A 21,780-nucleotide genomic window follows, 5' to 3' on the forward strand; every position below is an offset into this window, starting at 1 on the left:
TATCTACCTAATTTTATGGCATCTACCTAGTACCCATGCATCCATCCATCCATCCATCCATGCATCCATCCATCCATCCATCCATCCATCCACCCACCCATCCACCCGTCCATCCATCCATCCATCCATCCATCCATCCATCCATCCATCCATCCATGCATTCCTCCAGCCATCCATCTGTGTCTATTAGTTTATCCTTGGTCTTTGTCAAAACTAAAAAGCCCCCAATATCCACATCCCTCTCAGCATCTCCTCAAATCCTTTTATCCTTCCTCATCATCTTTCGAAACTTTTGAAAGTGTAGTACAGTATAAAAGCACACACTCTAACAACCTAAGAATAGTTCTTGGGCTAGAATACTGTGTTTTGTTGTTGGGAGAGAGTGGCTTGAGATGAGAAATAGCAATCTGATGATACTTCCTTTCTATGCGTTGAGAATTCTGCTCTTTAAGCAGACTCATCGACATCTTATGCTGATTTGAGAGTGAATATCAGTGTGCTATGCATTTTTTGGTGAGCAACTGAGTTTCTCCAGCTCTTCTGTAAGGAGCCTAAGATGATGTTGCCGCATCATATGAAAGCTAGTCCTTCCATATGGGATGGTTAGGTAAAAAGCATGGTCTGCACAGCTGCATTATATGGCTCTAAATGTTAATGGAGCCACTGCTTTTTACCAGGCATTTTTACCAACAGAGTTAAGAGCTCTGCAACACATTCTTAGCCTTCTTGGTGGGAATCTCAGAATCCATTTTCATGAAGTCATTAGATCATGGGGCCCAGCTTCAGACTGTTCAGCTGAGACTTTGCTACTATGTGGTATAGAAAAGAGGAAATAAGACAAAACATTGCAGAACATTTTTTTTTTTCCTTCTGTGAATAGAGTACCAGGGTTAGTTTTTATAGCCCTGGCTGGCCCTTCGGCCTCTGGCATGAATGAACTTTCTTCCCTTGGAATGAACTTAGGGTTTGGTGTGGCTGTGTGGGGTTCCTGGGACCTTGCCAAAATGTCAGTACACCTCTCAGCCCTTCTGAGGACCAGACAGGAGCACAGTGCGTCGGCCCTTGGGAGATTCCAGGGCCAGCTGGTCAAAGGTGAGGATCTTACCCCCAGCCTTGAGGATGCGACTTTGGCCAGGCTGCTCACCCACAGTGCACACACCTTCAGCATCGGCACCTCCAGAGTCCACACATCATTTGTGACCATCCCTACAACCACAGCGGTTTTGTTCTCCTGGCCAGGAAGCTTCATCTTTCGGATTATCTGGGACAGGGACAGAGGTGGCCGGTTAGTGCGGCTTATAAATAACCTCTTCAGCACAACGTGATTGAAGGTGGAGTTGGTCCGTCTGGCCAGAAACCTGTACAGCTTGACTAGAAGCCGCAGGTACATGTCTTGGATCTTAGGCTCCTTGCGCTGAACCTTTCAGTCCATGTGGCATGTGGCAAATGCCAACAGCCACGATGACACCTTCTGCTTGGTCAGGTCCAGAAAGCCAGGAATTTTTTTTTTTTTTTTTTTTTTGGTTTTTCGAGACAGGGTTTCTCTGTGTAGCCCTTGCTGTCCTGGAACTCACTCTGTAGACCTGGCTGGCCTCGAACTCAGAAATCCGCCTGCCTCTGCCTCCCAAGTGCTGGGATTAAAGGCGTGCTCCACCACCGCCCAGCCAGGAATTTCTTTAGGTTCTACTCAAATGGGTGAGTGTTGAGTGGTTGCGAATTTCCCTACTTATTTTAAGTAGGAAGCACGGAGATGTGAACCTTTGTGCAAATCAGGTTAAGAAAGCCACCACGACATTTTACTCTGGGGAACCTGGGGTTTTGTGTTTTCAGTATTCGTTCCTGTTTCCTGTGTGGTGAAGATTTTCTTGCAGTATGGTAGGACGGGAGGGAAGTGAGCACCTGCCCACAGGTACTGGGCAAAGCTGGCTTCTGCGGCTTAGCCCTTGAGACACTAACGTCCCTGCTGGCTGGCGAACAGCTCTTTGGATTTATGCTGCCCCCTAGCTCTCTTCTGTCTTGTTCTTCCTCATATCAAGAACTGGGAACTTCAGAGAGAGGTAGATGCATGTAGAAAATGAGTTGGATAAGAGGAGGTATGAGAATTAATTTTAATAAGTCAAATTAAAAGCATTTTTAAAACTTACATTGCCTGGGGATCTCATTATTATATATATATATATATATATATATTTGTATTCATAAAGTGTAATGTTAGTCATAGCAGACTGGGCAAAGCATTAAAAAGCATCCCTCCAGGATGGCTTCTCGCACCTGGATGTGGATGTTTTGAAGCATAAACACATCCCCTATGCATTTCTTTTTATATAATGGCCTGGATACTACACAAGCCATAGTATTAATTTTATTATGTCTTTTAAGAAGTTAAGTAAAACTTGTTTTTCACTGCCCAGAGTAGTCACTGTGGCAACATGTTACAGCAGAAGACACTTGGCCCTCTGGGAATTTCGTTATAAATATACTGACGATTTATGTTTTGGCAAATGCGCTCTGTTTTCGTTTAGCAGCAATAGATGTTTTTCTGAAACCCTCTGGAATTGCCATAACATGCCAGGACTCAGACTGGGTGCAGAGAAGCAAGAACTTATACAACGGCTTGTGTACGTCCCTCAAAATTCACGTCTAGGAATTGTAATTGTGGTGATATTAAGAACATGGAGAATGTGAGTGAAATTCACATGTTGGGGGTATTTGCAGGTGTGGGGCTCTTTGGAAGGTCATTAAGATTAGATGAAGTTACGTGGATGGAACCCCTGCTATGGCATTGGTGGCTTTGTGAGGAGAGAAAGAGAGCCACTTTCTTACTCTGCTTACTCTGGCTCACTACGTGTGGCTCCTGCTGGTTAGCATGTGGCCTGAAGGTCTACATCAGATGCTGCATCATGCTCTTGGACTTCCCAGACTTGAAAACTATGAGCTAAAGAAGCTTCCGTTCTTTATAAACTACTCAGTCTCGGGTGTTTTGATATCAGTAGAAAGTGAATTGAGCACAATTATGACTTCTTATTTTTATTTATTCACTTTACATCCTGCTCACTGCTCCCTCCTGGTCACCCCCTCATACAGTCCTTCCTCCTTCTCCTCTGAGAGGGTGTAGGGTCCCCTGAGTATCCCCTTACCCAGGCACATCAGGTCTCTTCTCAACACACTTGAGGCAGCCCCAGGAGCAGTGGTTTGGTATGAGAGACTCTTCCTTGGGAACACTCTCTCCAACTCCTCTCCACTTTGAGCAGGAGACGTCCCCTTTAAAACTTTATTGGTTCTTTGTGAATTTCACATCATGCACTTCAGTTCCACTAATTCCCGCTTCCTTTCTTACCTGCCCTTTACCCTTGCAACCTCCCCACCTAAGAAAGAGAAAAAGACTCTCACTGTGGAAGTGTCACACTATGTCCACCTTTATACCCTTTCGTACACAAGCCTTTCATTGCAGATGTTTATTGCAATGACTAATTGGTCTGGTATGAGGCCTCTGGGTCAAGCCCCCTTTTAAAAACTTAATTTTATTATCTTTTTTTTTTTTTTTTTTTTTTTTTTTGGAATGTGTGGTGTATGTGTGTATGTCGGCTCACAGACTGAAGACAGATGTTTTCCTCAATTATCTTCCACGTTTTATTTTGAGACAGGGTCTCTCACTGACCCTGAAACTGACTGATTCTGCTAGACTAGCTGACTTATGGGTCCCAGAGATTCTCCTGCGCTTACCTCCCGAGGGCTGTAGAGGTGCTTGCTGCTGTGCTCAGCTTTTTCTATGGGTGTTGGGATCTGAATAATGGTTCTTATGTTTATGATATAGACACTTTAAAGACTGAGCCATCTCTCCCACTCCCATTGCTTTTTAAAGAAAGAAGTAGAACATTAATTTAGTCATATTTCCACCAGATAGACTTCTCCCACTTGTCTGCTGTGAATCAGACATTGATATCATGGCATGTCAGGGATATTGCTGGGAAATGGGGTTCTACAAACAGATTTGTAGGGGTACATGTTCATCAGGAAGGGAACAGGGAACACAATGGAAGTCCTGGGAAATGGTGACATTTCAGGTAGTATTTTTATTAATTTTGTTTTAAAATTTGGTGTCGAGTTTGCCTGTATGTATGTATGTCTATGTGCCACTTGCATGCCAGGGGAGGATTCAGATACCCTGGTCCTGGGGTTATAGATGGTTATGAATCACCTTGTATGTGCTGAGAATCAAATTTAAGTTGTTTGGAAAAGCAGTTGGTGCTTTTTTAAACTGCTGAGCCATCTCTCCAGCCCCTTCAGCTGATTACCTAAAGACAGAACATTACATAGAAAGAAGATAACCATTAAGTGGAATTGGTTCAACAATTTGGAACCAATGGGAGAATTCCTGGTATGACCAGGGGTAATAAATGGTCTATTGGGGCTGCCACAGGGAGGCATGAAGTAGCCTGGTGGCCAGATGAGTAGGAAGTAGTCTTCTTGCTTGATGGCCAAGGAGTTTGGGCTCTTCCCTGATGCTGCTGGCCTACTTTTGAAGATGTACATAGGATACATGATAGTTCATGTGGTCATATATCAAGAGGATATGGACAGTAGTGTGAACTCGAAGACATCATTTGCTTGTCTACTGCTGTGATTGAGAGGCATTGGAAAAGGGCATGTGTTCCTTCATGTCTGAAATGACACTGAAATGACATAATCTCCCTCCCTCTTTCCTCCCTCCCTCCCTCCCTCTCTCTCTCTTGCACACACACACACACACACACACACACACACACACACACACACACTCACACTCACACAGACACAGACATACACAGAGGATTTTTGGAAAGGGTTGAGTGGAAATTTTGGCTGTATAACTATTTGACTGAGTTTCTTGATATGTTCCTATTTGGATGTTATCTGGGTAAAAGGTAACAACTAGGGGTGTCCCTGGATGTTCCTGCTGCCAGCTTCTTGTTTGTCCTTCAGAATAGGCATTGAGTGGGCAGGTGGAATGGCCTTAGCTAGTTACATGCCCTATTAGCTGAGTGACTTCCAGTTTTTTTCAGGAAGGCTCCTGCTTATTCTCACCTTCTTTGATTCTAGAAACATCACACAATCTTTTGGGGAAAAAGAAATTATGTTTGTGCTGGTTTGTCACCACAAGTTCCTGTTACATATGTTCAAAGATCCCTGAAGGATGTAAGAGATGTCCAAGGTCTACTTCACACCATTTTAAAGGCTCGTTTTATAGTTTTTCCCACTGAGTTGAAACGGGAGCAGGATGAACATCAAGATCATTATTTGCAGAGATGGAGCCTGGGATGCCTGGGATGTACTGAGAAAATGAGGTCCCCAAGGACCAACCCTGCTGTTTCCCAGGTTCAGTCCCCAGTGACTTCTCCTGTGTTCCTGGAGCCTTTCAGATTAGCATCAGATAAGTGGAGGAAACTCTTATGTTGTTAAAACTCCCAGTTCTTATCTAGATGATTCTTAGGGTTCTTGTAGAATTTAGTGATAAAATAATAAAGTGTGATGCAAGACTTATAACACACTACACATTGGAATAAATACAATGTATATATTAACCTATTGAGTCATGCTTGATTGTAGGTACTATTACTTTATAGTCACTTTTTGTCTATCACCCATCAATAGCTATCTGTGTATCTATGTTAGAATGTTTTTTATCATTGATATAGTAATTATCTGTGTGCCTATTTACTTACTTATTTATGTATCTATCTGTGATGATTAATATTAATTATCAACTAGACAAGATCTAGGCCAATGGTTCTCAACCTTCCTAACCCTGTGACCCTTTAAATACAGTTCCTCATGTTATGGTGACCCTCCAACCATAAAATTATTTTTGTTGCTACTTCATAACTAATTTTGCTACTGTTATGAATTGTAATGTAAATATGTTTTCTTCCTGTTTTTAATAATTTATTTTTCTTTTATGTTTATTGGTGCTTTGCCTGCATATATGTTTGTGTGTGCCAGATCTTAGAGTTACAGACAGTTGTGAGATACCATGTGGGTGATAGAAATTGAACCCAGTTCTCTGGAAGAGCATTCAGTGCTCTTAACCACCGAACCATCTCTCCAACCTCAGTATCTGTGTTTTCTGATGGTCTTATGTGATCCCTGTGAAGGGGTTGTTCAACCCTCCCTCCAAACAGGTTGTAACCCAAAGGTTGAGAACCACTGATCTAGGAGACAAGCCTCAGGGGAAGGCCTGTAAGCGATTACCTAGATTAGGTTAATTCCGGTGGCAAAACCCATCTTAATGTTTAGCCATTCAGTAAGCTGGCCTCCTGGACTGAATAAAAAGGAGAAGGGAGTTGAGTCCCAGCATCCATCACCCTCTGCTTTCTGCCTGGAGACTCAGTTTGCTGTCTCGCACACATGCCACCATGCTTCCCCATCATGAAGGACTTCTCTTCAAACCGTAAGGCAAAATAAACCTTTCATTCATTAAGTTGCTTTGGTCGGGTAACTTATTGCAGCTATGAAAGAAGTAACTAACATTACATCTATCTGTCTTCTGCTAGAAAGCAGCAGATTGAGATTGATATGCTAGCAGACTGGCTAGTGGACCTTGTTCCTATGACTTTGAGTCCAATTCCTGCCTTTTCTGGTTGGGGATGCTTTTACTCCTTGGTAGTTCTGGTTTCCTCATTTTCAGATTGGAAATAACAATGATAACATTTACCTTGCATGATGCAACATTTAGCAAAGTAATTTATGCAGTGCTTGGCACAAAGTAAGCCATGTATAGGTAGGCTTTTAAGAAAAACTGTTCAGTGACAGACCCTGTTAGAAGGCTACCTGCACTTGTTTATTGAGATCTCGGGCACTTTGTAGACATTTTGTTGATTCTCACATAAACAGTTGTGTGGTGATAAAAAGCGCCTGTGGATTATTCCTTTACTCATTCAGGGAGATAAAGTTGGTTTGTTTTGGGAACAAGAGCCTGGTGTATACAGAACAAGCCATCAGCAGAAGAGGCAGAATGGTGTCTCTTTGCACTCCTTTTCCTGATTCTGGGCTTTTGTGGGCTCTTGCCTCACTTACTCTGCTCTGTACCCAACCACATATGTGCATATGTATGTGTGCATGCACATTTGTATGTGCGCACAGTTGTATGTGGGTGCATGTGCACATGTATGGAGTTTAGAAATCACCTTTGAGTGTCAGTCCTCAGGCACTGTCTACCTTGGCCTGGGATTCACCAGCTGAGCTAGGCTGGCTGACAAGCCCCCTGAATCACTTGTTTCTAACGCCACAGTGCTGAGATTACAAGCACACGCCACCCCTACTACCACAATGCCTGGCATTTTTACATGGGTTCTGGGAACCAGTTTCAGATTCTACTGTTTATATGGTAAACAGTTTGTTTACTAAGCAATGCATTCTATACCAGGTCCTGTACTCAACCATTTTGAACCTCCCTTTTCTTGACCACCAGTGGTGAACCATGAGTATACGTGCCTCTCTGGATTGGTCTGGGAATTCAAAGGGTCATTAACTTATTCATACATTCATGATTTATTATTCAGCATCAAGGATACAACGATTAAGGAACATGAGACCCCTTGCCTTTGAGGAACTCTCAGTGCAGTGCAGGTGGCAACAGTAAACAGATTACTCTGTTACAGAGAGCAAATTAAAAACTCTGTCCAGGCAGACACAGGGGCTGGTGGTTGCAGGGGTGAAGCAGACATGGGTTTGGGGGAGGGAGGAACCTGAGGTCAATGAGAGAAGGATGGAGCGGAGTCTTGTAGGGCACTCTGAGTAGACAAAGCAAGTGTGCAGACCTCCACAATTTGGAGCTGGGGAGCTTTTTGGCAAACTTTAAGGCGTTCTTCATCAGTGCCAGGGTATCAGTTGGGTTGTGGCAGGTGAGGATGATGGATAAGGAATGATGAGAAAACTCTGTCTCCTCTTTTACCTTCCTAGCTGATCTACACAAGACATATTTGGTATTCAGTGTCTTAGTTAGGGTCTCCAGTGCAGTGAAAAGACACCATGGCCACGGCAACTCTCGTAAAAGAAAACATTTGATTGAGGATGCCTTACAGTTTCAGAGCTTCCATCATGGCAGAAAGCATGGCAACAGGCAGACAGACATGGAGCTAGAAAAGGAGCTGAGAGTTCTATATCTTGATCCACAGGCAGCAGAAGGAGACTGTGTGCCACACTTGAGGATATATTAACTACTTACCCCAACAAGGCTACACCTCCTAATAATGCCAGTCCCTATGAACAGGTATTCAAACATGAGACTCTGGGGCCATTCCTATTCAATATGCCACATTCAGTATCTGTACTTTAAGAATTAGGAAACTGAGGCTGAAGCAGCTCAATTAGCTTTTCTAATACCACTTACCTACTGAGTGGAGAAGCCACATTTCCCCTAAGCATTGTGGATCTAGTGTTTATCCTGAAGGCTTGAAGAGCCTCTTGTGTGTGTGCTGTAACAAAATCCAACCCTAGTAAGGAATAAAGATGGGCAGAAGGCAAGGGGTATAGTCAGAGTCTACTGTGGCCAACCAGAAGAAACACACAGCATTTCTGGAGGAAAGAGAACAGATGTGAAAGATTCCAGGAACATAGCTGAGTTTACCATTGGCACTGGCTTTGTGTCAGTGCTGTGAGGGCTGAGGGGAAGATCTGCATCTGGCTGGCATGATTTCTGGATATCTGACTTGAGATTCAGGTGTGGTGAGAGTAGAGAACAAATGGCACATTTGGACGTGTTTAGGGTCTCAGTGGATTATTCAAATGGAGAAACCCAGTAGGGGAAGTTGTAGGGGCCCAGAATGTGATGTGGTGTGGTGGTGGTGGTGATGGTGGTGGTGGTGGTGGTGGTGGTGGTGGTGTGTATGTGTATGGGCCGGGATGTAGGGACAAAAAAAAAAGGGGGAGGTGACAGGGGCTACATGTCTACATTCTGTCTTTAGATGGGGGTTAGGGAGAAGAACAGGAGTACAGAAAGGATCACTGGGAATGACTAAGGTATAGAGAAGACAATGTGGTAACTTGTCAGTTGTTTCCAGGCCATGAATGTCTTTGGTTTGGCTCACAGTCTTAAAAACATGAGCAACAATAGTTTTCAATGTTTAAAAAAAAATTATAAAAATCAGACATGTGAGTGCTCCTGATAAATTGGATGATGTAGCCTCCTGAGACCCAAGGGTGAGCTCAGCCTTTTGGATTACCTAGCATACTTTTGCTTCTCATAGTGGCCAGGGCTTCTCCTCCTTTCACTGTGGGCATTGTCCTGGTCCCTGAAGGTATTTAATTTGTGGCCAGAGATTTAAAACTTGAGTAGAGGTAGTGAGATTTCCTCCAGACTACAAATGTTATCTGAGAAGTGGGAGGAACAGTAAAGAATGGTGTTAGTGTAGGGAACGGTAGGGTTTAGGGAGTTTCAGGATGACAAATGCACATGCAGACTGGTAGCATCTTTGGGTCTTGCTGCTTAGAGCTGCCCTTAGCTAAAACACACATAGTGTGGTACAAGAGGAGCAAAGGATGGGTATAGAAACTAACCTCAGAGAGCTGTGTGCTCCGGGAACAGTTTAGCTGGTAAAGTATTTGCTGAGAAAGCACGAGGACACGAGTTCAAACTCCAGAACCCATGTACAGAATGAATGGGCATGTGGTGTACACTTGTAATCCCAGCCTTGGGGAGGTGGAGATGGGCAGATTCTTAGACTCACTACCCAGAAGGTCTAGCTGAATTGTTCAGTTCCTTGTTTAATAAGAGGCACTGTAACAAAAAATAAGATGGATAGTGACTGAAGAAGATACCTGTCTTAGTGAGGGTTCTACTGCTGTGAACAGACACCATGACCAAGGTAACTCTTATAAAGGACAAAATTTAATTGGGACTGGCTTACAGGTTCTGAGGTTCATTCAGTCCATTATCATCAAGGAACATAGCAGCATCCAGGCAGGCATGGTGCAGGAGGAACTGAGAGTTCTCCATCTTCATCTGAAGGCTGCTAGCAGAATACTGGCCTACAGGCAGCTAGGATAAAGGTATCAAAGCCCACACCCTCAGTGCCATGCCTATTCCCAAAGGCCACACCTACTTGAACAGGGCCACACCTTCTAATAGTGCCACTCCCTGGGCCAAGCATATACAAACTATCACAATGCCCAACCAAAGGTTAACCTCTGACCAAATATCTATATCTATATTTGTATCTGGTAAATATACATACAATCTCTGTATATGTAAATGTACACATATATGACACACAAACATATATGTACACATGTATACACACACACACATATATATATGTGTATATATATATATATATATATACACATATATATATGTGTACACACATGTACACACACAGCCATGTTGCAGTGAAGCATTCAGGGAGGTTTCAGTGTGCTTTTGTGTATATGTGTGTGTGTGTATGTGTGTGTTTCATATCTGAAGGGCTTGAGAACATCTTCATCAAGAGGTTTGTGATTGATGTCATTTAGTACTTTATTTGTCCTTAACTTTTTTGGGGTTGTGGTAGTACAGAGGACTGCCTCCAGGTCCTTGTGCGTGCTAGGCCAGCACTCCACCATGAGCCACACCTCAGCCCTTGACTATGTTTTATAACGAACCAGAGGAGTCCAATCTTGACAAGCTTTAGTGGATTATTCCAAAGGAAACAGTAGCTGCTATTAAAACTAACCCTTTCTGGGGACAGAATGGGACGAGGTGTTTTGTGATGCCTGCTCTTCTGTGTCAGATCTTCCCTTGGCCACACTAGTTTACTGTGGTGAGCTTTGAAATGCTGTCTTATATTGTCATCATCTGTGGGTTATATGAAGTCCTGGCCGTGCGGTGATCCATTACCACTGCCTCAAGTCCGAACGCTGCTCATTTCCACTAATCACGAGCCAGGTTGCTTGGTGCTGATTTCTCCACTTTCTCTCATTTAATATAATGGGCAAGAGAGCATTAATGTGGAATGGTAGTAGCTCACGGCCAAGCTGTGTGAGAAGTATAAGTTAATAAAAAAGTTTATCAATTGAATCTGCAAATAATTTTAAGAAGCTATTATGTGACAGATGAGTTGGAAGGCATTTGTAGTATTGTATGTACAGTAGAGTACAAATTCTAATAAATAAGATAAATAGAAAACACGTGTCTATATATGCATATATACATATATGATATATGATAAATGATATGATATATGATATACATATATGATATATATATATGATATAGGATATATTCATATATCCTATACTTAATTTTGTTTCTAGGGATATATATATATATATATATTATATATATTTATAGGATATTCTATATTTAAGTTTTTAAAAGTAGGATATAAACATATTCTATATTTGAACCTTGATGTTAACTTTCTCAGCTTATCCTGTGACTAGAGCATCCTTGGAAGAGATCAGCTATGACAAAGGCCCTGAGGCAGCCCACACCTCACTGGCAGGAATAAGGTTGATCAGGAAAAGCCTTATGGCTTATGGGTAAAAGCTTGAGGAGCTAAAAGCAGAGAAGAACAGAGGGAACTTTGACTTTGGCTCTAAGATGGAAGGCACTGGAGGCTGACACAATAGCAGCCAAATATGATTTACCAGTCAGAGTCCAGGAATTCACCCCCGCCCCCCCCCCCCCCCCCCCCCCCGTGTGTGTGCCAGAGTTCCTTGTGGCAATCAAAGAAGCAGTGGGCCATTTTTCAGAACAGTATTTTTTTTTTGTTCTCTCAGATATTTTGACTGCAGTTTCCTCTTCTCCCACCCCCTCCTGCTGTCTCTCTCCTTTTCCATCAGAGAAGCCAGAGAAGAGCAGGCCTCCAGTGGACATATGTTCCACAGAACATACCGTAGCATAAGAAGCTAACACAAGAGCCGGCACATACCATCACATCAAGGCCAGACAAGGCAGCAACCCAGAAGAAGGAAAAGGGACCTATTAGTAGGACAGCTCCTGTTCCCAGTGTCAGAACAGTGTTTTTAAATACAAAACAAAATGCAAAACAGAAAAGCCACAGGATAGAAAGGACTCCTACCATATTGAAATGCACTTATCAAAATACTAAAACCAATTTGTGATTAAGCAATATATGTGTTCCTTAATCAAATCATTAAAGAAGTCTTAGGAGTAGGTGTGTGATTATTGTGAATTCAAGGCAGCTAAGAGTCTAAGAGGCATTTTGTGGCTCCTGCAGCAACTCTTACCAGGGCCAGGGATTATCCAAACCCTTTGCTGTGGTTACCATATCAGCACTCCTACCCCAAGCCTGTTTTGATGGAAGGAATCACTCAGTATCAGCTGGAGTTAGGAGAAGTCAAGATATATCCCTTCTGAGATTCCTCTGCAGTGCCCTGTGCTGTCTTTTGTGGAGAGGGGACTATAGAAGGAGGGATGAGTTACTGAAGCTACCTCATTTTCTGTTCTTGCTCACATTTTTTGATGGCTCTCCTAGAATTCACTGTTGACCATCTGAGATCCCAGGAATTCCTGTGCACCAAGGTACCCAAGGTCACCTTCTGTTCTAGACATCCAAGGAGCAGCACCAATGCCTGGAGATTTTTGGCATTTCTTATTGGTTTATTATTGACAAATATTTAGAGGTCTGGGGTATAGTCTACTCATTTCAGAGAAGTAGGTATGGCTATAGGTAAGCTAGATCCCTCTTCCGGGAGCATCCTTCTTTCTAGCTCTCAAAAGGGTTGACCTGTACAGGTGGAGTTCTTTGGACATTTGAAGAGGAAAGGGTATGTCAGTGTCTTGAATTCATAAGCTCTGTCTTGGTTGAACTCTATGCTTCCCAACTCTTTGTACCCAGCAGAGGTTTTCCTCTTCTTTTATTTGGCATGAGCTTCCTCCATTTGGAACTGCCTTCCATTCTGTGTCCTTTGCCAGATCACAACTTCTGTGCCCCTCAAGGTTTGGCTGTAATGCTTCTACTCATATACATCTCCACTCCTATTGCAGGGACTATTCATCCTCTGAATTGACCACTTTCTATGGCAGTTCCTTATTTACCTTGTACTCTGTAATATACTCCTATAAGCTCCGAGGTCAAGCTCCATATTGCCTCTTTGTCTTCCCAGGTAACCCGGGGGGTAAAGCAGCATCCAGTGAATTAAAGCAGCTTATGATTCTATCAGGACATAGGGGGGCTTAGATGAAGAGTCTACCACTGGTTAGTCTGTAAGTTCCCCTCAGGTTGTAAATCTTCCTCATGTCTGTCTCTCTTTTCCTTCCTGCTCAACTACTGACCCAGGCTGCTTGTGTGCTATTATATTTCCTTGCCGATGTAACTGTTTCTTAAGTATTTTATAAGGCTTAATACACTTCAAGAAGTTTATACAACATTGACAAATTCAGAGTCAAAAGCGAGACTCATGTTAAATTCTATCATCCAGAAAAAAATGCACACGTCATTTCAATGTTATTATTACAGATTTTCTTTCCCACTCTGCAATCAGCACAGGCATATCTGGTAGAGCAGGACCATGCCATACAGTATACTATAATTGTCTTACTTTCCAACTAAGCCTTATTGCATAGGCTTATTGTATTAGTGGCTAGGAACATGACTTTAGAGCGTTGCTTGAGTTGAAATCATGGAGCCCTCATGGAGTAGTTGTTGACTCTTGGCTCGAGTTTGTAGCTCAGTTGATAGAGTACTTCTCCAGTGAGCACAGGCCTGGGTTCAATTCCAAGCATGGTATATGTCTGTAACATTAGTGGCTTAGTGCAGGTCAGGAGAATCAGAAGCTGGAAGCTACACAGTAAATTTTCTTTTCTTTTTTAAAAAGTATTCATTGACTCAAGAGAGTTAGTAACGTCTTTGTTCACCAGTTACCTCATCTATAAAATGAGTGCAAAAACCCCATTCATTACTCATAAGCCTTGTTACATATGTCCCTATACTGCCAGCATTTGGGAGGATGAGGTAGGAACATCACAAGTTCAAAGCCAGACTGGAATTCATTGCGGACTGAAGACCTACCAAGGTTAGACACTGAGATCCTGTCTCAGGAAACCAAGAAACTAAAACTCAAAACCAAGACAAGGATATGATAACTGAGCCCAGGCATGGAAGATCACAGAAGGGCGCAGGTCCAACAAGATCCCAGAGTTTACTATGCTTCTTTCAGTGAGAGTATCTGGTGTAGAGGATTCCACTCCATGGCTATCTCCAGGCTATGTAGTGTCTCCTTCCCATTGATGGACACTTAGGTGGCTTTTGGCATAAACTTATGAGGAATTAATGATGCACTGGACACCTTCCTCCATGCATCCTTAATGCAATTGTGATTTATTTTCTTCGCATATTACTGGAAATATGAAAGGTGAGTGAGCTTCTGGCTATGATGTCCTAGGAAACGCTTTCCCAGAGTCACTTTACAGTCTGCTGTTTTCTGTGTGTTAAACTGCTCTGCATCCTGCAATGCTGTTGGCTTTTTCTTCCTCCCTTCCTCAGTGCTTCAGCACAGTGTGTTGTCATTCATATCACGGAAAGGGAGAGAGATAAAGCTAGGATTAGGCTGTGCGCGATCTCAGGCTCCCGATTGGGCTAATTTACCTTTCTGCCTGCAGTAGGAACCTTTTTCTTCAGCCACCCTGAGCAAGGTTGATTACATGAAGGTAGGATAGTTTCTTCCTGGGGCCAGTGAAAAGGTAACAGTCACATGGACTATTCAGAGGGATTTGAGAGCCCGGTTAGTACTCAGGGGTGACTGTCTGGGGTCAGTGGCTGTGTGATGCTCTTATCTATGTGGGGCACATCTCCCTAGGCAGCTTCTGGCCTGGTTGTCTCTGCTTTGGTGTCATGGATTGTTTTGGGGAGGTGACTCAGCTGTGATGCTGCTGCTCTCTTATCCCACAGGGGAGGTTGTCTGGAAACACAGAACCAGAGGGGAGGAAGGTGGTGTTTGGTTACGAATGCCCTGGGCCTTAGGGATTGCTGGGGATGCTTTTACATCCACTCACTGCAGATACTCAAGAGAAAAACAGAACTTCCACGGATCTCTCTAGTATAATTTAGAGACTTCACTTTAAAAAGCACTAACCAGGCCTCTCATCGAAAACCAGAACATCTATAAGTTTATTTTTAATCCTTGAATATATTAGAACCTGAGAAGCTTTCCTTTTCCTTCTGGGGCCGATTGAAATTAAAAAAAAATATCATGTGAATGTAAGGATTTTTCATATTAAGGATTTTTCACATTATTGAAATTTGATAATTTGGAGAAAGAATATAGTTCAGGGATACTGGTGGCAATCCACTGTCAGCATCGACTGGAAGGTGTATTCTTCTGATGGCTTTGGATTATAGGATTTAAATATCAGCACAACTCTTCTTGCGCAGTAAACCCAATTATGGAAGCCTGATTGTGATATTTTAATACTATTGGAGCAAAACACTGGATGAAAATTCTCATTAGTTAAGCAAGACACAGACAGGATAGAATTTCATCTTCCATTATCATGCCTATAATTTTATTACCCTCAGGTTTTATTAAGAATTGGTGTGTGATTGATGAGTAGTGGCAAGGCCATGAAACAGACATGCATTTGCATTTTTTTCCCTTGAAGACATTCACTGAGGTTCTACAAGGTGAGAACTTTGACTAGGAGTGGTTATATTCAGCCGGAGCAGTATTATTGCAGAAAGCAGGCTATGTGTTTGAAGCCATATAAATATACGTGCATGGTATGTCATCCTAGGAAACACAAGGCAAACTCTCATAGAGAAAAAAAACCACTATCATTATATTCAAGTCATATGAAACATAATTTGATACCTAACAGGTTAGACTTGCTTTGTGCATGTGTGCTATGTGTGTGTTCATGTGTGTGCACATGAATACACATGTGTGTGTGTGTGAGTGTGCCTATGTATGAGTTCATGATAGAGGGTATAAGTCAATGTTAGATGCTATCCCTAACCACGCTTCTGCTTCTTTTTTGAGATTAGCTTTTTCGCTGAACCTGGAACTCACCTATTTGGCTAGACTGGCTGGCCTGTGACCTCCAGTAATCTGCTTATCTCGACCTCTGCATGGCTGGGCTTATAGGTATCTGTCATTTATGACTGACTTTTATGTGAGTGTTTGGAATCTAAACTCAGGTCCTTATGCTTGTGTGGCAAGTTCATTACCTCCTAAGGCATCTTCTCAGCTTCTCTAAAGTTGCTTGTAACTTTCCTTATTTGTAAAGTTTTTATTGGCTGATATGGCATGAAATGCCATGACTGATTTCAAAAACGTAAATATTAGAGGACAATTCCTGTGTCTTGTCCACAAGGAAGCATTATTGCATGCCCAGTTGAAAACAGGGGTCTTGCCAGTGGCTAGTCCTAGTGTGGTGGGGAAGTCTTATTTTTCTCTCTTCTTGGTTCTTCTTGAGGGAGCAGAGGGAGAAGAGTGTCGGCCGGAGTAAGACTTGTTCTTATGAGATTGAGATTCGGGTAAGACTTTGGTCTTACAAGATATTTAGGGTTGCTGTATAATAAAAGTTTACTTATCTATGCTTCTGTAGCTGACCTGCCTTCTGTGATCCTCTGAGGCCAGAAACTGCAGTTTCTGGCACTTAGCACCTCATCCTAAAAACAGCAAAAGATTAAGTAAATAGCCTTTGTACTATCTCAGCAGGAAGTGCTGGCTCTACTAGTCTGAGGTCACAGGAAGAAAAACACTTAGAGAAGTTATTATAGAGTTTATTAATAAGTATAAAAAGTTTCCTATTAAAGCTATCTAAGGGGAAAAGTGGAAAGGCCCTAAGTGGGGAAAAGGAAAAAATTCTAATAAGGGAAAAGTTCTAAGGAAAAAATTCTAGGCAGGGGAAAAGGAAAGAACAGGATGAACGACGAACTCCCTCTTTGTCTTTGTCTTCAGTACTTATACATCTTTCAGAATACATGGTCACATATTACAAAGTTCATCACAAGTTCACACCAAAAATCAAATCATAAATTGAAATAGAAATTTATTTCTATTAAAATAATTTCTATTATTATTATGTAAACAGAGAATGTTTACATGCGTATCTATTAGGAGTAATTATCTGGCTAAATATCCATCACCTGTCTAGCTCCACAGTTTCACTGAAGGTTTAAAACTATAAGTAAGAAATTGGTGAAGTTTTGTATAGATAAACTCAGGCAATATTTTATCTTCTGTCCTACCACCTATAATAAATTGTTAGTTCCCTTTTAATGACCTTTGGTTAAATGTTTTACAACTTCTTGGAATGTGCTCTGCATAGGAGAAAGCCTGGTTACTATCTAAGAGCAATTAACTGATGACACTTGAGAGACTGGCAGAGTTCTCATTGCAGTTTTGATTATCAGAAAGGGACCTAATAGCAGTCCCACTATAAAAGAGCTTAATAATCATTGACATAATTTTAGGAATTCTTATAGGATCATTATTAAGACTTAAGAAGTCATCTATTAGTCTATATAGCATCACTAGAAGACAGTACATTGTCGTGGATCTGCAGAGATCTGCTCCAAAGGGGTGTGCTATTGCTTAGTGATGGTTACATATGTTTAATAATAATAGAAAAAGCATATTAATAGCAGGAATCTTTCCTAAAATAAGTCCCTTACAACCTTGCTGAATAAGGGCTCACTTGTCACAAATTATATAATAATCCAAGCAAGCCATTTCAGGATGATTACCTGCTAATTATTAGTTTGTTCTATTATGGCTCTTGGCAGGGTCTGAACTTTTACTGTGTTTATAGAGCTCTTGTCTTAGTTGGAGATTATTTTGCTTCTCAAGCAGAACACTTGACAGGGTCTGAAAACATTTGAAAGAACATCTTACTGAGCTTTATTAATTTGTGTGTGCGTGTGTGTGTGTGTACATGTATGTCATGGTGTGCTTGTGGTGGTCAGAGGACAACTTGTGGGACTTGGTTTTCTTCTTCTTGTGGGGTTCCTAGGCTTGATGACAAGCATTTTAGCTGTTGAGATATTTTGCCGTCTCTGGAGAGATTTCTGATTGTCATAACCTTGTTATTTAATAAGTGGGTGTTACTTACTATACTATATAGTATACTATCGATACTGCTAAATATTTTATAATCTGTGGATCATTCCCATAAGAAACAATCATCCTACCCTATAGAAACAGTGGTGGGTGCCAAGGTGTAGACATCTGCTGTGGAAATTTGTAAGGTCAAGATGTCTTCAGGGAAGCTGTCTGGATCAGGAGTCTTCTTATAGGTGCCATTTCCCAGGGTCCTTATCACAGACAAAGGCTATCGTGTAACTTCAGAAATTCATTTTCTGGCATTAAAAACCTGATCAAATTCTGCTGGCTAGTTTTAAGCCAACTTGACATATGCTAGAGTCATCTGAAAGCATACCTTTGTAAGAGCCAGCTGTAGGGCATTTTCTTCATTAGTGATTGGTAGGGGAGGACCCAGCTCACTGTGGGTGGTACCATCCCTGGGATAGTGGTCCTGGGTTCTATATGAAATCAAGATGAGCAAGCCAAGATGAACAAATCAGTAAGCAGCTCTCCTCCATGGCCTCTGCTTCAGCTCCTGCCTCCAGATTCCTGCTACGTTTGAGTTCCTGTCCTGACTTTTTTTGGTGATGGATTATGATGTAGAAGTATTTCACATAAACCATTCACTCTCCAAGTTGTTCATGGTCATGGTATTTCACTACAGCAACCAAAGGCCTAATTAAGACACTGACTTATATCAGAACTCACAGGAAAGTGTAAATAAGCCACTTTCCACTTTTTAAATGTACATACATGGCAAATCACAAGGGGAGAGCATATATTGACTGCATAGTTCATGTGGTACCTGTTAACAACATACGTGGGTCTTTAGTCACCAGGAAGTGCATCTTGGAGCCTGGAGTCAGTGCAAGGGAGGTTTCAAGTTTGCTTAAGAATGAGAATACCCTGGCCTTGAGATGCTCCACCACTGGGGCAGAGTGGGCTGACTCTCCGGGATAAGATTATTTTATTTACCCAGTGCTGGGATAGGTCCTGGCAACCATTTTGTCCTTCCCAGTTTCCTCCTCCTCTTTTGCCTTTGACCACCTGCCTTTCATTATATGTACTGATTTTTTTTTCCTATAATTTACTCTTTCATTTTGTTGACTTGGGAGAAAGGAATTGCTTTGAACAAAATGTATGAAGCCCCACTGTATGACAGGGATAATTAATATGAAGATGGATGGTGGGATGCTGTATCTAACTGGTAGCTTTCTCAGTCTATTGGGTGGTGCTAGGATGCTGGTGTGATAACACTTCAGAAGAATATGGCACGACAATGATAGGTACATCCAGAATTCTGTGTGGGTACAGAGGACAGTAGCTAGTAGTGCAATGCCACGAGGATTATTACCTTTGATTTACCAGGCACATGTTTATAGTTTTAGAGGTCACCCTGTACCTATGGCAAGAGCTTATTATGGAAGCTGTGGTCACTCCTGTGTACGGTTTACAACCCATTTCATCCCTCAAGGCCCCAAGCTTCTGTATGTCAGGTGTCTGGATGATGGAAGAGTCAACTATTCTGTCTACTCCTCCCCTTTCCCCCTCAATAATGGAGGTAGTCATTCTGTATGTTTTGAATGCTGAACTCACCAGGAAATATAGCTAGGCTGGAGGAAATGGGAAAGACAAATCAATTACTGGGAAAAGGAATTCTGCAGGAGGAAGCAGGCCTTGAGGGAACTTGATGGGTTTTTGCCAGGTTTGAGCTGAATCACAAAGTCAGAGACCTGTTTAGTGCTAAATCACTCCTGATGATTCCTTTGCTTGAACAGATCCTTCCTGACCACCTTGGTAGGCCCGTAAAGAAACAAACATTGCATGATCTGGGCGCTCACACTTCCTTCCCCAAGCCTTGTGCTTTGGGTTATGTTTTGCGTATTTCGCTCAGTCCTCCCTCAACATTTCCTGATGATGAGCGGAAGAACCTTGATTCCACAGTAAATAAGATCAGACGGACCGTTGGGAACCTTGGTTCTGGAACTTCTTGGGTGTAGAACTGTGGGCAGATAACATCTCTGGGTCCGGATGTCCTACCTCTAAAATAAGAATAATACTTGTCATGTGTGCTGGTTAAAGGCTGAGATGTTTGTAAACATTACACAAATGTGCCTAGAGTGTTGGGGGGGGGGGGCTCAGAAAATGGTAGCTATCATTTTTTATCATAGAGTGGTGTGGATTAGTATAAGTTAACAATTACTGTTGACTGATATTAAACTTGTTTTGAAAATCCAGGGGTTAAGGTGCATTTGTGTGTGTGTGTGTGTGTGTGTGTGTTTCTGTGTGTCTGTGTGTGCATGCACAGAGACCAGAAGACCACTTTGGGTGTCATCTAGAGACACAGTTTACTCCTTTTGAGGCAGAGTCTCTTATTGGTTAGAAGCTTGCTAATTCAGTTTAGACTGGTTGGCCATTGGTCTCCAGGGATCTTCCTGTCTCAGCCTGCTGGGATTAGAAAGGTGTGACACCACATGCAGCATTTTTACATGATCTCTAGGGATCAAACCGAGATCCTCATGTTTTTGATGCAAATCCTTTACCAACTGAGCCATCTCCCTAGTTCTCATCATTAGATGGTGATCAAGGTGATTGAAAATCTAGTAAGGTGCACACATTCTGAGTGTAGGTGGCAGTGAGGACACTGATTTGTTTGGGATGTCATTTATTCAAGACACATTGACTGAACGCCTCTCTGGGTACAGGTGTCTGTGGAAAGGATACACTTGGCTAACCTTACTGTGTTTCCCAGGGTCAGCCCTGACTGTTCTGTGCTGAGCCAAAGTAATAAACTTCTAGACAAAGAACCCAAGTACTTTTGATTTTCTTTTTGTTGTTTTTGTTTTTCTTTCTTTCTTTCTTTCTTCTTCTTCTTCTTTTTTTTTTCCCCGAGACAGGGTTTCTTTTCTCTGTGTAGCCCTGGCTGTCCTGGAACTCACTCTGTAGACCAGGCTGGCCTCGAACTCAGAGATCCGCCTGCCTCTGCCTCCCGAGTGCTGGGATTAAAGGCGTGCGCCACCACCACCCGGCACTTTTGATTTTCTTCCTTCCGTATTGAACACAGCGATGGTAAAGCTGTTCAGAGTTACATAATGATTTCCCAGCCAGTTTAGCCTTACTTTCTTTTAAACTATTCTGCAGTTTGGAAAGGATCTAAGAGGAACCATTAGGCACAGGAGCATTTCTGCCTTGGCTCGGGAGGCAAATGTCCAAGGTGGTTCTGGGAAACACTGGAGAGAAGGAGGGAGAGGAAGAAGGGGAGGCCAGAGGAGAACACAGGAGCCTTTAACTTTTCAACTGTGGTTATTCATCCTTTTAAAGAGATTTCTTTGCTTTTCCACCAAGAGTTCCACCTGGAAAGTTCAGTTTGGATGGAGCTGCAATTCACTTCTGGATCATTCTCATGACCCAGATCGGTTAGAAGGGGAAATTCACCCCCACAGAGTGTCAGGATGCATGCTCTGTCCCTGTTGGGACCAACCTGTAAACTTTGTTCCTCCTGGTCTCTGCCTGCACTGTCCCCGGGATATTTTTCAGACATGTTTGCTTTCACATGTTTGCTTGGCTTAGGTGCTTTGAGCTCTTGGGGTGTTGGAGAAGCTGCTGTGTGCCATGTGAGATCCCAGGGCCTTAGAAGGTCTTCAACCACACTGTTTGTTTAATTACTGATGTAGCCAGAGGCACTTCTTGTTTATCTATAGCTTATCATCAATAGTTTCTTTTTCTCCATGACTACCCACTTCTCCTTTTGGACTTAGCGTTGATTGGAAAAAC

The 21,780-nt window shown here is 42.4% G+C and overlaps 1 protein-coding gene and 1 pseudogene across 4 annotated transcripts in view; one reads left to right on the forward strand and one right to left on the reverse strand.

The window, feature by feature from the left end:
* The window catches only part of Kcns3 (potassium voltage-gated channel modifier subfamily S member 3), a 51,041-nt gene that overhangs the window by 7,845 nt on the left and 21,416 nt on the right, over positions 1-21,780 (forward strand). The gene's annotated exons all lie outside the window — the stretch shown is intronic.
* On the reverse strand, positions 829-21,547 carry LOC117716839 (large ribosomal subunit protein eL18 pseudogene; annotated as a pseudogene).

This window comes from Arvicanthis niloticus, chromosome 11, assembly GCF_011762505.2.
Source record: "Arvicanthis niloticus isolate mArvNil1 chromosome 11, mArvNil1.pat.X, whole genome shotgun sequence".
Classification (NCBI taxonomy): domain Eukaryota; kingdom Metazoa; phylum Chordata; class Mammalia; order Rodentia; family Muridae; genus Arvicanthis; species Arvicanthis niloticus.